Source organism: Leptonychotes weddellii, chromosome 9 (assembly GCF_054177405.1).
Source record: "Leptonychotes weddellii isolate Sample4059 chromosome 9, ASM5417740v2, whole genome shotgun sequence".
In the NCBI taxonomy this organism is placed as follows: Eukaryota; Metazoa; Chordata; class Mammalia; order Carnivora; family Phocidae; genus Leptonychotes; species Leptonychotes weddellii.
The window spans coordinates 36,527,355-36,539,687 of record NC_138377.1 but is presented as its reverse complement, the minus strand read 5'-3'; the positions used below and the strand labels follow the sequence as shown (position 1 = coordinate 36,539,687).

General features: G+C 44.4%; 1 protein-coding gene across 3 annotated transcripts in view; it reads left to right on the top strand.

The window, feature by feature from the left end:
• Positions 1–12,333, top strand: part of DAAM1 (dishevelled associated activator of morphogenesis 1) — a 133,918-nt gene continuing 121,585 nt past the window's right edge. Inside the window, exon 1 of one of the 3 annotated variants that reach the window (XM_081830436.1) lies at positions 1–156. The gene's annotated coding sequence lies outside the window, so the exon portion shown is untranslated. Of the gene's footprint in view, positions 157–189; positions 303–12,333 lie in introns of those variants that run through there. The other 2 variants (XM_081830435.1, XM_081830437.1) reach the window with 2 other exon arrangements.

The following is a 12,333-nucleotide window of genomic DNA, read 5'->3' as shown; positions in this document are numbered from 1 at the left end:
GCGCAGTGGGCGCCACATTGTATCCTATCAGGCGAGGAGAGGGTGATGTCACCTGCGAGTTGGTAACCTACGAGCGGCTGTGAAGGAAACTGTTTAACCGGATCCCATTGTACCCGGAGTGCAGAGCCGCCTTTCCAGCATGCAGGGGCTGCTCAGGTAAGGGGGACGTGCCGCCTCGCCCGCCGCACTCATTCATTAAGTAGCACCGCGCGGTGGCGCCGGGGTGGGCGCGCTTCTTCGGGCCCGGCGCTGGGTTCGCGGCTCGCCCTCCCGCTGCCTTTCCTGAGCCCCAGGGCCAGTAGGTAAATATTAAACCCGTCCTTCAGGTTGGGTATGGGTGGGAAAGGGACCTAGACAGCTCCCGGCTGCCAAGCTGGGTTTGGGAAAATGGCTGCAAGCGCGGCGAAAAGCAAGGCGAGCCCGGAGGAAGGCGCCCCCGAGGACAGGGGTCCCTCCCTCCTTTCTTTCTGAGGCGCTAGGATGCCAAAAGAGCAGGCAGGGTACCACTCGCCGCCTTGCTGTGGGCTCCCGAGGCTGCGGCGTTGGGGTGCCGGGGCGTCGTGGCCTCGGCTGGGGGCCCTGCCGCGGTAGGGAGCTGCTGGTCCGGGAGGCTCCGAGGCAGGCGTGGTGGACTCGGAGGTGGCGACAGGGAAGGAGGGACTCGTTTAGCCGCCGGCCCGCGTCCGAGCAGAACCCCAAACATCCTTGCAGCCCTCACTTCAAGCTTTATTCGAAAGGGACGGGGTGACTGTAATTCCAAGAAAGTTGGAAGCTAAAGGTCTCACAGGAGACGAGGGAAACCCGCGCTGCGGAAGGAGCATGGGGGTGTTGGCGGACAGCAGTGAGTGGAGGCTGCGCCGCCTGCGGAGCGGGTTTGAGGCGCCGCAGAGCGCTCCCGCCTCTCTGCCTGGGAAAGGTGCATCTTGGTTCCCCCTGCTCTGATTGCTCCCTCCACAAAGAGCACCTGAGCGGGGGCGAAGCATCTGCCCGGAGCCCTGGGCTGGGAGGTGGTAAGGCGGTGCGGGGTGTCGAATAATCAGATGATAAGGCTCGCTGTGAGGCAGGAGGGCTGGGCAATAGGAACCAGCTGGTGTCGAAAATCCAACCGCTCGTGATGGGCTTGCCCTTGTACTTGAGACGCGCTCGAGGCCCGAGAACTCTATAAAGTCCTCTGGATTTCCTTTCCCTAGCACTCTTATTCTTTCGTATACTCATTCATTCATCAAACCCTGCGAATGGCTCTTATCAAGTTGCTCACGGCCTGGCGTTGGGGTGTTGTGTTCCCTCACCACCCCCCCCCCCAAATATTTTAGTGGGCCCAGGAAGAGATACCTACGCTTTCTTTCCTCCAACTCGGTCCCCCACCCCATCTCCACCAGCAGGAGAGCATCAACAAGAGCAAATGCTACCCGTGACCGTTTTGCTCTCATTGAGTTGGTAGTTGCTTGAGCCTGGAGAAGGACCTAGTGAATTGAAGCGGAGTTTGTCTGCAAGATGAATCCCGTTGCCATGGCGACTCCTGTCGTCGGAATCTTAACTGCTCCCACTGCTGTTTCAATTCGATGTGGCTCTGCGGGCAGCTGGGAGGGCGTGGCCAGTAGGTGTGGTCAAATGCTCGTTCCGGGCCCAGCTGCTCTCTCCTTCACCCGTTTCACGGCCCAGGCCTCTCGCCATTCTCCTAGAAGTAGCTTGGACACAGTTCATGACCCCTTTTCCTCTCGTGTGCCCGTACCTGAACTCTCCCCCTCTCCGGAAGTAATAGTTTGGAGCCTTTTTCCTGAGGCAAGCTCTGAAAACTACAATGGAATGATCTTTGCCTTTCAGGCTAGATGCATACTGTTCCTAATAACATACCTGACAGTGTTAGAGGCAGCTTTCTCAAGGAGGGCGTGTCCTCTGTTTTGCATGAAGAGAGCTCTCTGGCCACCAGTAAAGGGCCTCAATTTGCTCTAGGTGCAGCTCTCTGAAAGTTTATAGGGACAATTAATGACTGAAATTGAATTATGGAAGTCAGTATCATCCCTTGTGGTTCTCATAAAATCTAAAAGCCCGCCACCTGCCTGAGGGATGCAGGTCCTTGAGAATGAAGCAGATTGGGCAGGGATCTAGGAGGCCTGGGTCCTGCTGGGACTCTGTCGTTGCTGGTTACCCCACCCTGGGGTTAACCTTTTACCTCAGGGGACCTTGGTCAGTAGTAATGTGGGGGAGGGATAGAGAGCGTTTCCCAAAGTTGATTCGCGGTATAGAATCTTGTGACTCTACAAGGACTTGGTCATTGTCTTTTCTCAAGATAATCTGAAGATGAGTTAAATTCAGCTTCTGACACTGTGGCTTTGGGTTAATATCTCTTTGGGTTAATATTACTTGTATGCTTTGACTGGCAAAATAGCCTGGCTCCTCATGGCAGTCCTTCAAAGTGGGCAAGGCAGCCATATTACTCTTTATAATAACATTTCTTTTTTTTTTAAACATTTTTTAAAAAGATTTTGTTTATTTATTTGACACAGAGAGACACAGCGAGAAAGGGAACACAAGCAGGGGGAGTGGGAGAGGGAGAAGCAGGCTTCCCGCCCAGCAGGGAGCCCGATTCGGGGCTCGATCCCAGGACCCTGGGATCAAGACCTGAGCCCAAGGCAGTCCTGGGATCAAGACCTGAGCCCAAGGCGGACGCTTAACGACTGAGCCACCCAGGCGCCCCTATATTACTAGTATTATCCCTCTATCTGGACTTCTATTTATCCTTGTGTCTTAGAATTGTTTAGGTTTTGCTTTTTTATAGATTCTTGATGAATGCAGTTATTTGTAATTTAATTGCATTAAGTATAATTGAATTACACAAATATTTTGTTTACCTTCTACTTTTATTACATACCAAGGTGGATTATCACAGATATTGCAGTTAAGGGGGAAAAGGCTATATCTGTGAGTGTCTATGCATGTGCATTTGTGCTCAGGTAAATGCTTGGGGATGCTGAGTGCCAGGCGGTTGACAATCATCATCTTGTTTTAAGTAGGTGTTTACATCCTCATGAGGAAACAGAATCAGAAATTGTCACTCACTCTTTGTTTTTGTCCTAGAACTTATCATTGACTGAAAATCTCCTTCAATTAATCAATTTTTCTTGTGTCTCTATAATTCTGACAGTTCTAATGTGTGGCTTTTTTTTTTCCACTCCCCTAAGGTCTTTGAGGGCAGGGTCTTTGTCTTGTCCTTCCCTGTCTCTCTAGCAATTAGTGTTTGATCACTGGCAGGTATTTAATAAATATTTGTTGAGTCAATAGTAGAACCATGATTGGAGATTCAAGATTGCATTCTTTCCATTGATAGTTCTGGCATCAGTTGTAATATTCCTGTAGCTTTCTGTGAAGTAGTTTCATCTCAGCATAAATGAAAACTCCCATGTAGTACATAACTTGAAGTATAAAAGGCCTCCCGTGTGTTTGAAATAGATGTATTTTGTAATTATTTGTTGTTGTTTTTTTTTAAGATTTTATTTGTTTTTTGACAGAGAGAGAGACAGCGAGAGAGGGAACACAAGCAGGGGGAGTGGGAGAGGGAGAAGCAGGCTTCCCGCTGAGCAGGGAGCCCGATGTGGGGCTCGATCCCAGGACCCTGGGATCATGACCCGAGCTGAAGGCAGACGCCCAACGACTGAGCCACCCAGGCGCCCTTGTAATCATTTGTTTTTGGAATACATTCACTCACTTAGACTTTTTTTTTCTTAAAATTCTTGTTACAGTTCTTAATACAATTCTTACTACCCCAAAGCAGATACTTCTGTATTTCTAGATTTCTCTTGTACTATCCTTGACCCAGATAACTTTCCCAGGAGGTGTATGACAGAAGAGACACACACACAGGCACACACAGGCACACACAGACACACCAAGGGAAAGATAACTAGAGGCTTTTGCCAGGCCACCTCTGGTACCTGAGGCACCAGTTGGGTAGAGGAGGTGGGCAATGGCTCTCTCATCTGGGGTGGAGTTTACCCAAAAACAGGATCAGTTGTCCCATGTGGCTAATGTGAGAGAAGAAATGGGGGTAGGAAACATTTGTCCAATATTTGTAACATTCCGTTATCAGTAGTCAGATTCTGTGGGTTTTTAGAAGTATAAATTAGTAAGGAGGTGCGATACTAGCGAGAGTGCAGTGGGTCATGTCCTTGGGTGGTGCTTACAGGAGCTTAGTGAGTAGGTGCCAAGGAATTTGAATCCTGGCTTTCTTGCTCTGTGGATAGGCTCTGGGTGTTAAGAATGCCTGTGTGTCTGTGTGTGGTTTTATTTGAGCTACTTTGTTTAAAAGGCTGCTTTTAGTGTTGGTACTGTGGTCATCAGAACAAATAAGGTGTTTACAAACAAAACGAGGTTAAGATTGAAAGTGTTTCATTGTGTAAATATTTTGGGGATGTTATAAAGAGTGGCTTTGGCTTGAGAATCTTGAGGTCTTCTGTGAAATCACTTAAAAAGTTACAGCTGTTGGATCAGGGGAAACAAGCTTTCCAACAAAGCTTGGTACCACTGAGAGCCTTAGGTGTTTGGTTCAGGAAAATAATCACAGAGCTTGTAACTTCTGTGGGGCCCTCCCTGGCTTCATCTCATGCTCCTGGTATTTCCAAGTTTTAAGGCTCTCCTTCTATTGCAGGAAACAAAGCAACTTTGCCAATTTAGGTTAGCAAACTCGTTTAAATTCTAGAGAGGGCACAGTCAAAACGGAAGTTTTTCTATTCTGTGAATTTTTTTCTTCTCCGAATAAGGGATGTGGACTACTGTCACTTATTTTGGCATTACGATTTCTAACTTGGTAATGGAGGAAATCTTCCAAGTGAGTATGTATCCTAAACACTCACAGAATCTGTTCTTGGTGATTTTCCCGAGAGCTGTTTAGAGGTAACTGATTGCATAGGTACTGTTAAGAAATCGATAAGGAGGGCAGTTTCTCTATGTGGCTTGGGGGTATCATCTGGTCGGTGGAGCAGGCTGGGGTGGAGGATACCTCCTTTGAGGTTATATTCGCTTAGCAAGTATACTGTCTTTTTCTGTAGATTGTGTTTAGAGTGGCTGAGGGCAGCTGCTAGAGATCTGAAGTGCCTCCCTGCCCCTCTGGTTCCTCCAAGCCACCACTTAGTACCCCCACTGAAAGGGACAGATGCAGATGAGATGCAAGTTGATTTTGGTGACCTATATTCCACTCTAGCAGGCTGTTTTTGCAGGAAAAAGAAAAAGTTTGCCTTTTCATTTTCTGGCATCCTTTCCACTGTTCCAGGAGGAGGGAACTGAGTATTTCAAAGTGAGTTTGCATTCATAGCACCCAGGTCTAAAAATTAGTTAAACACTAATTAATCCATGAGCACTGCAGCAAGTATATGGAGGCCTCTCCCTGCGTCCCCCCTCCCCTGCAGTTAATCTGAGGTTACCAAATACATACTCAGCTTTGGTGACCTTTATTTTCCTTGTTGATGTTTAAGCACTCCTGGTTTTTATAACCATCTGTGACTTTCTGCAGTAATGGCTTCCCTCATTTGGAATGGGTGCTCCTCTGAGGTTCTAAATTCTCCTTGTGCTCTCAGATCCATCTTGAGGAGATTCCACAGATTCCAGGAACCCTTCCCTGCTTCAGCTTTTACTGACCCCCTCTGCTCCTTCCTCCTTAGAGCCCTTAGCCTGACCACAGAACTTACCCAGCATGATGCTGATAGTCAAGGTACGATGCAATAGTCAAGGACCCTTGTGCCGGGTCCTGCCTAATATTTTACATGGGCTTAACCGTTGATTCCTCTAACAGCTCTATGAGTTGAGTACTATCATCACTATTTTACAAATGAAGAAACTGAGGCATGAAGAAGTTAAGGAACTTGCCTAGCTCTGGTCATGCAACTGGTCAGTGGCAGACTAGGTTAGGGAGCCAGGCAGCCTAGTTCTTTACACCCACATGATTGCTTTGTCTCTGGTTTTCCTATGTGGTACATTCTTTTCTCTCCATCGAGTTAGGGGGGATCACAACTTCCTTTGTATCTCAATTCTGAAACAGTGCTGGGGCAGTAAGTGCTGGGCCAATTGAGAGTAAAAATGCTTCTTCAGTTAATGGTTCCTTAAAGTCTGACTTTCTGGAGCAGCAAATGTTGCATGAGATTAAAAATGTTGCATTTGTGTATTTGGATGATACTACTTTTGAACTCCCTCCTTTTGGCTATGTGGGTGATAGGCAAATTATTTGAAAAAAAAAAAAGAAATGCTCTTATATGCCATCTCTAAATCCATTTGGAGCCTGTCCAGCATTAGACTGTATTTGTTAACTGAGATAACTTTTCAATAGGTTGAATGTCTTATCTGAAAAAAAACCCTGCTCACCCAGAACAGAGCCACAGAAGCCTGTGACTCCCATAACTTCTGAGCTTCCCTCCTCCTTGTTGTCTTTTAACATAAATTGTGAAAGCTCTTTTGAAAGGGAAATAATGAGAACTTGAGTAGTAGTCAAACATGTAATCTAATATTGGGTTATCCTTAGATATTAAAATAAGCTTTTTTATTGCTCACCTCAGAAGGGAGACTTTTATTTATTTTTACAGTGGAGCAAATTTGGTATCAAATATACGATTGCAGTTCTTCTAAACCATAGCCACTATTGTGATTAAATGTGGAAACCAAGGGAAGCAGGTTCAGTTTCCAGTGTAGTTGGTACGATTTCCTGACTTACAATAGATCTTTTCCTTTTGGCTTAAAGAGGGTATTGTGCCACTTTGACAATATTTAATGAAGACAATTGAGTAAAACTCAAACTGTGTCATTTAGGGAAATAATAGGAAAGTTATGCCCTAACAATATATTGCCAGGAAGAGAAAATGAAAACAAAGGGCTTATTAGCAATTTGGCTACTCAAACATAATATTCATTCAACAGACATTGATTTCAGAAACTTTTTTTTTTATTATTCATCTTGTTACACTTCCTGAGTATGTCAGTCACCTTTAGTAATAACCTGAGTTCATTCTGTTCTATAAATTGCACCAGGATTAGAATTGAAGGTACCTTGTATTCTGACAGGTACATAATTAGGGTCAACTGTTAAACTAGTCTTTGTCCTTTTCATTTCTGGGGGCTGGGGGGGGGGGGGGGAAAGTCTTCTGTGTAGTTGGCAAACATTGCCCATCTGATGGGCTTTCTGAATTCAGGCTTCCAAGAGTAGATAGCCCAGATCCCAGCTTTGGGCATTGTCTGGGCAATAGAGATGCCCATCTTTTGTTTTTTGAAATGGATTCTTATATTCTGCTTTTTGGCTAAGCTCAGTTTGGTAGTGATGTACAAACCAGATCAAGGCCATGGGTTAGTTTTGCCTTGTTTTGGAGCCACAAACTACTGTAATTTTAATCAACCTTTTTTTTTTTAACTTTTTAAAATTTAATTTAGTTTTTTTTTTTTTTTTTAAAGTAGGCTCTGTACCTAAGGTGGGGCTTGAACTTGGAACCCTGAGATTAAGAGTCCCATACTCAGGGGCACCTGGGTGGCTCAGTCAGTTAAGTGTTGCACTCTTGATTTTGGTTCAGGTCATGATCCCAGGGTCCTGAGATCACCCTGTGTCAAGCTCTGTGTCAGAGTCTCTCTTTTGTCTCGCTGCCCCCCACTGCTCGCACTCGCTCTCCTTCTTTCTCTGTCTCAAATAAATAAATCTTTAAAAAGAGAAAAAGTTGCATGCTCTACTGACTGAGCCATCCAGGTGCCCCCCTCCCTTTTTTAAAAATTCATCGTGCTTTTGGCAACAAAGTAGACTAGACAGTACATTGTGGATATGTTAACGCATAGCTGTCACCAGAATGGCAAAAGATGGTGCCATATTACAAAATGAACTGATGGGGATCTTAGTTTTTTCAGACCCCGTTAAGTTAGAGGCAAGGCTTTGCCAGCACTTTGCCAAGGAACTATATGCTTCTGACAGGTGTCCTATGAAGAGTGAGTGAGAACTAAGAGCAGCTTCCTAAAACTTTGCCAAAGCCCCATAGCCTTGGTTGTTTCTGTTTCTTGGGGATGTGACAAATCATTAGTGGATGTTTTGGTGCCATTTCTTGGCTTTGCTATTCTTCCATAAAACCTCCGCAGATTTGCATCCTAGAAGAAAAGGGAAGGATGGTGGTCAAAGTCATTCACCAGGTCAGTTAGATTGTTCTTGTGTCTAAATTTGTATTTGTTTCACAGAGATTTGGTAAAACTGAGCAGTGAAATGTTAAGACATGAATTAAATTAGAACCTGTAGTTCTTTTTTTTGCCTTTTTAAAAAAATTTAAAGTTAGTTAACATATAGTGTAGTATTGGTTTTAGGGGTAGAATTTAGTGATTCATCATTACTTATAACACCCAGTGTTCATCCCAACAATTGCTCTCTTTAATGCCCATCATCCATTTAGCCCACCCCGCCCCACCCACCTCCCCTCGGGCAACCCTCAGTTTATTATCTGTATAAAGAATCACTTATGGTTTGCCTTTCTGTCTGTTTTTGTTTTATTTTTCCTTTCCTTCCCCTATGTTCATCTGTTTTGTTTCTTAAATTTCACATATGAGTGAAAATATATGACATTTGTCTTTCTCTGACTGACTTATAGCACTCAGCATAATACCCTCTGGTTCCATCCATGTTGTTGCACATGGCAAGATTTCATTCTTTTTGATGGCCGAGTAATATTTCATTGTATGTATGTATATATATAATCACAACTTCTTTTCTGCAATAAGAGGATTAGACTAAGGGCCCTTCTAAATCCTGAGAATTTATTACCAAAAATACTCTAAAAAGTTAAAGAAATGAAGCAGACAAAACATTTGAAGGTCCTTGCTACACTCCCTACTCTTCAAAGTTGGTGAAATTGTGGATACAGAAAATGTCATATGGTTTCATCCAAGGTAAGTGACTTTGGATTTATTTTTTAAATGCACCCCATTATTAGTGGTTATTTGATTTAGGATGATGGTGGCAAAAGAAACAACAATAACATTTCTGTTTATTTCCCATTCTGTTTGTGTGTGGCAGTCTTGTTTGCATGAGAGGTGCACCCCTCCCCCGGCAATTACTCAGTTCTCAGGGGTAATTTGAGCAGAAAGTCAGAGACAGCGTGGAATGAATTGGGCTGGAATTGAAGGTGATGGTTGAGACTGCATCATGTTCAGAACGTTAAATGAAAGGCCTGTTATTATACTTTTGCATTTTAAAAATCAAGGATGGAGATTGGATTGGACTGGAAAACCTCTATGATCCATTTAGGGCTTGACAATCCATGTGCAGGTGACACTACAGAAGTTCCAGGAACTGTGGCAAGAAACTGCCTTGCCTATGACATTTTCTGCTAAGGGATTGGTTTATATAAAAAAATATATATATACTATTTTTAGTTTGACCCAGTTTCTTTTCAGGCTGTGACTGAAGCTATCTTTCTAACGTACTCCATCTTTTCCTACTATACTCCTTGAATTGTAACTTGAGTCTGGAGGAGCTGTGAACTGCCTCCTTGTCAGGTCTGCACTCATAGCCTCCCTCTGGGCAAAGGAGAAGATTGTCCCCAGTCTGCCAGGTTTCACGTGAGGGGGACCACAACCACTGACCTCACAAAGGAGCCTCTCTTCCCCCTTAACCTCCTAATGAAGAATAGGGAGCTATGTGGTAGCAGAGAGGGGGCTGCTTACATTTTAATCCTCCCAAGCTAGATTGTTTTTCTGCTGGAATAAGTTGGGGAAAGTAGGTGGACTGGAGGACAGAGGGGGTTATTGGGTCTCACTTATCTTATCATTTGTTTCCCTCTGGATTGCGTTTGTTTATACTGCCTCTTCAGGCCAGGAATTCCTCCAGCAGAAAGCATGCATACACACGGGGATATTCAGATCCGATCCGGCTTCCTTCTTCTTGTGTTCCATTTGCTGACTTGGCTTTCCTCTCTGCAGCCTGATCTGAAGGAGGGCTGGAGATACTTAACCTGTTTTTAATTCTTCCGTTATGTGGAAAAGAGATCTTAAAACAGTGACTTGGGGCCAACATGTTAATGTTTTTCTGATGGGAAAAGAGGATGGTGATGAGTAGGTTTAAATTCAACATTTATGTATAACTTATTTCTGTTGGTAGAGAGTTTAGTCATGAATGTTTGACACCTTAAAATGAAATCTTTTCACCTTTTGGTTGTTGTGATGTGATGTAATTGCACAGAGAAAAAAGAAACACCAGTTAATTTTAGGTTCAGATGTGGGTAATCTTAGCAATTCACCTCAAACTCTTCGGCCCCTGTTTCCTCGTCTGTGAGATGATGTGAAAATTACAACATTTTGTGAGCATGGTGTCATAAAATAACGACCATACTTGTATGGCATTGTGTCGTATTGATGTAATGCCCACTGGGTGTCCCTAGGATGGAAATCAGGAAGAGGAGGATGCCATTTTTTTCACCCTCAGCGTTAACCTTGGCCCCTGCTCTTAGCACTATGTATCTGAGATGCCGAAGCGAAACCCTTAAAATCTGATCCCTAGTCTGTTCTTAATTGAACAGTGTCTGGTTATGTTCCCCAGTCCCGGCGCTCAGGAAATTTCACAGGATGTAAGGGATGAGGCTGGACAGTGTTTTGGGGTGATCGTCCAATTCTGTTTAAATTGATAAACTCTTTAAGCCAGAGTTTGACTACCAGTGGTACACGGGGTGGTAGCCAGCTGTCATGTTTTGTTTGGCTAACACAGTGTTATTTTTTTTTTTTAAAGATTTTATTTATTTATTTGAGAGAGAGAGAATGAGAGAGAGCACATGAGAGGGGGGAGGGTCAGCGGGAGAAGCAGACTCCCTGCCGAGCAGGGAGCCCGATGCGGGACTCGATCCCGGGACTCCAGGATCATGACCTGAGCCGAAGGCAGTCGCTTAACCAACTGAGCCACCCAGGCGCCCAAACACAGTGTTATTTTTAAAAAATGATTTTAGGGAGCATTTACACTCTGATTTGGCACAGACCCCACCACACCCTAGTGCCTCATACACAGCCACTTTATGTGGTATTTCTTTATCTCCTTGGACCTTGAAGGCGTTTGAGTTTGCGATCCCTATTTTAAAATAAATTAAAATTGTAATGGAAGTCTCTTCAAACCAGTGGGCTGGCAAATGACCCAATCCAGGGCTCTTCCACTTCAGTGTTATTGGCATTTGGGACAGGGTAATTCTTCGTTGTAGGGGGCTGTATTGTGTAGTGTAGGATGTTTAGCAGCATCCTTGGCCTCTACCTACTAGATACCAGTAGCAACCTTTCCCCCCGTTTTACAACCAAAACCGTCCCCAGACATTGCCAAATGTCCCCAGAGGGGCAAAATTGGCCTTGGTTGAGAGCCAGCTGACAGATTTTGGATAGCCTGAGAACTTTAAACATTAGATACGGCTTGGATATTTAGGGATAAATTGGAATTCATCTGGGAAACTGAGCAACCCTGCTGTTTTTATTTATTTGGGCAGTTGGTGAGAGCAAAGTAAAGGTCAGTGGATTAGACCCTGTGAGGTCATTTCTCCATTCTTCCATGACCACTGCCTGGGAGGCCAGCCACATTTTAAGGACATATTCTTGGTCACAACAGGGGACTCCGTGAGACACTGATGCTGGGTCAGGGCAAGCCCACCAGAGCTCGTGGGTAAACAACTTTGAAGCCCATGGCCTGTGTTGATTGGTCAGTAATGTTATCTGTGGATAAGGAAGATGAGGCTTTGGGGAAAGAAAAGGTTGGCTCTGTCATTATTGTCAAAGGCCAAAATGCTTAGAAAAGGGGAGGGGGGCTTCAACCTTTAAAAATGACAGCTTATCTCACATTAGCAGTGTGGGAAGAGCTCTGAAAAAGATTAACAGAGTAATATTTCATTTTTTTCCCCTCTTCCTCAACCAAGAATGTCTTTAAAAATGGAATCTAAAACTTGGGCTTTGGCAACACTCAAAATTGGCTCTCAGAAAAACATTGGTAAGATTTTCAGTGTACATAAGGGGAATGTTATGAAGTTTTAATTAACAAACCCAAGCTCAGGTCTTGAGCACCTAATGCAAAGATAATGCTTCGGGAAGCACACAGTTTTCAGTTAAAACAGAAGCCAAAGTCCCTTGTCAGAGGGTTAGGTGGGACTTCTAAAGGGGTCCATGCCTCTTACTGAAGGCTGTTTGTTGGTTCTCTGCCCTGCATGGGAGTCAGAATATCCTCTGTGGTGGATATAAAAAGGAGACGTATCAGGATTCTGGTTTAGTAGATGTCTGGGTTTGGACCTAATCTTAAAGCTCCCCAGGTAATTCTGATAATTAGCCAGGACTGAAAACAAGTGGATGAGCAAAAGATCTGAAAAATTT